Source organism: Aptenodytes forsteri, unplaced genomic scaffold (genome assembly GCF_000699145.1).
Source record: "Aptenodytes forsteri isolate BGI_AS27 unplaced genomic scaffold, ASM69914v1 Scaffold518, whole genome shotgun sequence".
Lineage (NCBI taxonomy): Eukaryota > Metazoa > Chordata > Aves > Sphenisciformes > Spheniscidae > Aptenodytes > Aptenodytes forsteri.
Genome location: NW_008795773.1, coordinates 756,687 through 760,142, shown reverse-complemented (window position 1 = coordinate 760,142; position 3,456 = coordinate 756,687).

Here is a 3,456-nt window from a genome sequence, read left to right as displayed (position 1 = left end):
GTCTACCTGTTCCTCCAGCAAAGATGCCAAGCCTATGTCAAGTCAGACAACTTGACCATGAGCCCATGCAGCCCAAAGACCCCACTGTCCCACTTCTGACATGTAAATACAAGAAAAACCTGTTTTTATCATTCTGTCTGGCTGCCTTTCTTATTCCAAGGTGCACCCTTTCCCAGGAAACACAGCTATCTCTCTGGACACCGCCACTGAACTGGGATCGCAAGGAAGAGGCTGATTGCTGCAGTGTGTTGTTACTGCTGCAGAAGATTGTACGTCCTTCTGACTGCAATGATCAACTGTCAGAGCAATCAAAATGAGTTGGAAAGTTCCACATAGCAGGGTAAATTGAGCTGTATATCACACAAGAAGACTATGCTTTGCACTTTAACAGCCCCTTTCATCTGCAGAGTTCAGAGCATTTGAAAATGTTTATAAATAAGCCTGCCATATCTCTGAGGAGACTTTATTCCTCTTTTAACACTGGCCAACTGCACAGGAAAGAGTCGAGCAACTCAGCGGAGATCTGAGTTTGATGCTGGGAGCAGAGACCCCATCTCCTGTTGCTCTGGCTCCTGGGGCAAAGAGCCAATGCCTTGGAACTTCTTGATGCCAGACTCAGGACTGACAAAAAGGCATCTCCTGAGGACGTTAACAAGGACCACGCAGCCTGGTCCCAGAACTCATGTTCCTCAGCATTAAACACATTTATCAGGTGTCCTCATCTTGTGTTTCCTTCATGAGCCATTCCCAGGGAGCCAACCTCCCTTGTGGAGCACAGAACAGAAAACCACAGGGTATCTTAAAATCTCCAGATAACCCAGGCAAGCAAGCACAGCGATACAGTGATTTTGCCTGCCCTGAGCATGGCTGCACTCTTGTTTTCCAGAATCCAGTCTGCTTCGACAGAAGTGCCAGAAAATAATTTTTAGCTGCCCCAGTGTTTAAGGGCATGACAAGTGTGGGAGCTGAACAGCTCCCAGTGGGAGGCAGTGGCATAGGAGGTCCTGTTCTCGGACAGCCCTTTCCTGGCTGATGTCCCTGTGCCAGCCACCCAGCCTCCTTTGGCTTCTCTTACTGCAGAGCCTAAATCTCCCCAAATCACATCCTGGGGGCACTTCTGCAGTGCTGCACAAGAGGCAGGACTCTGCTGCCCTACGGGAAGTCTATAGCAGCCAGCATGAGATGGTGCAGTCCCGTCTGGCAGAAGGGCTCAGGGGAGCAATGGGTCTGTCCTCTAAGCCCCTTGGGAGACATGGGAACTGCTTCTTTCCCCCCTGTGCCAGCCCACAGGGCTCAAATCAGTGCATGCATATCGGTCTGAAATCACAGATCAAGTCCCAGGCAGCAGCATGCTACAGAGAGCCAACCTGTCACCCCTCCAGTCCCATTGTCAACACTGGCTGGCATTGCAGCCACAGCTCCCACACCTCGCTCCAGATGCAGGTCCCTGACAGGGTGTGCTGTCACCAGAGGGCACCCCCAGCTCCCTCCGCCCGCGCCCGTGTCACCATGCCCTGTGCACTGCGCTGCAGAGCTCTGCTCAGGGAATCATCGGCAAGAAAGGGAGAGCCCAAGGGGCTGCAAATTCCAGTCCTCCAGCACAGACATGGTGGGACCCTTGGTTTAGAGGGACCAGGAAAGCCCTGTCAGGTCCCACCAGCCAGGCCCAGGGTGCCTGCACCTCCTGCAGCACTTGTGGGACAGCAGAGGGGCTGTTTGTGCTCTGCAGTCTCCAAAAAAGCACCATCCCCTCACTTCTGGTTCAGCATCAGGCTGGGGAGTTGGGCCCTTCCTGCATTTTGGGTCCTTTTGCCTCCCACCGCAGGTTGCTGCAAGACATCCCAAGGGGCAAGTGTCTAGACACAGGGGCAGGGAGCGAGGTCCAGCCAGGCCAGGACAGAGCTGCAGAGGTCAGAGGCAAGCTCTGATTGACCCCATGGGCAGGTCAGTCATTCCCAGTCTGTGGGGTGTACTGGGAACACTAGGTCTGTGAGCACAGGCAGGAGGCTCCGAGGGGCTCTCCATGCCAACAGCCAGCCCTGAATGAAGCACGGGATGGCTGACACCCTCCAGTGCAGGGACATCCCTGCAGACCCACACGGCCATCAGCAGCGGTGCTGGTGGCCCCAGCCTTCAGCCCACGCTGTGCCTGGGTGGGGAAGAGACCCAGAGGGGCTGTACATCCCCCAAAACACTTAGAGCAACAAATCGGGCCGTGTACGGTGGGTGGCTTCAACCCGCAGGGCTCTGCCCTCTCCCAGCTGGCCAGGGAGGCAGCACCGGCGGATGGGAACAGACCTCGGGACGGAGAGGAAACTCAGCCTCCCGTCCCAGCAGCCTTTCCTGCCCTTCCCAGAATAGCTCTGTTGTTCTGCAGCCCCTTGTCTGCTTCGTCAACTGAGCTCCCATTAGCTCCTTTTCTGCAGCCTCGTTAGTACAGGGGATAAATGGACTGATTGTTTCCCCCTCGCCTTGAATGAAGGGGTATTTTGTTTATTAAAAAGTCATGCTGTTAATAAGGATCTTCTCATAGCCAAAAATAACTGAGGCCATGATTGTTTCCTCCCTGCTTCCTTATCTGCGCTGGAGCACTCACAAGGAGAGCCGCAGCCAGACCAGATGCAGCTCTGTGCTAAAAATATGCCTTGGAGCAAGAAGCAACGAGACATCGCAAGAGCAGCAAAGGGCATTAGCAAAGTGCTCAGACATGCAGAAGCAACAGACCACACTTCAAGAGCATCTCCAGATGTTTGCTAAGGATGTCCGGCCCGGCGTGGCATGTCTATGGAGGACGGAGAAGAGCCCTCTTTGCCCGCTTGGCTCTGGGGGACAGATCCCCCCCTCAGCAGCACATTTCAGCTCCCCTGAGGGTACTCACCAAATGTTTCCCTTGCAAAAGCCATAGATGGTGCAGAGCAGAGGGCAGGCGTAGACAGGCACTGCAGGGCTCTCTACTAGGGAGCCATCAAAAGGGGCAGGGATCAGCACGGGCTCTCCCCAGAGCCCGGTGTTTAGCAGTCTCTGGGGGCTGGGGTCTCATGTTTCGGGGGTTGTTCAAAGCTCCCTGCAGATGGGGAGGACAGCCCAAGGAAACCAAGCCACGTGGTAGGAACAGCCTCCAGCCAAGCTGGCTGCATCAGCCACTCCAGTTTGGTTGGCTATCCCAGAGCACTCAGACAAAATGTTTGTGCCTTCCAAATAACCCAGATGCTTTTTCTGCTGCTCAGATGCAGGATGGGCCCTTGGAGGCCAAAGTGGCCATGTAGGACACACACAGACACCCTCCTTGTAACCACTTCCTCCATCCACCATAGCACCCCAACCTTGGAGGCCTCTCCGCTCCCCAGAGAGCCTCCCAGCATGAGGTCCAGCATTTCCTCACCACCAGTCCAACCTCACCACCAGCCCTCAGACCTCCCGGCACCAGTGGTGGGGGGGGGGGTGGGCCAGCCCTGT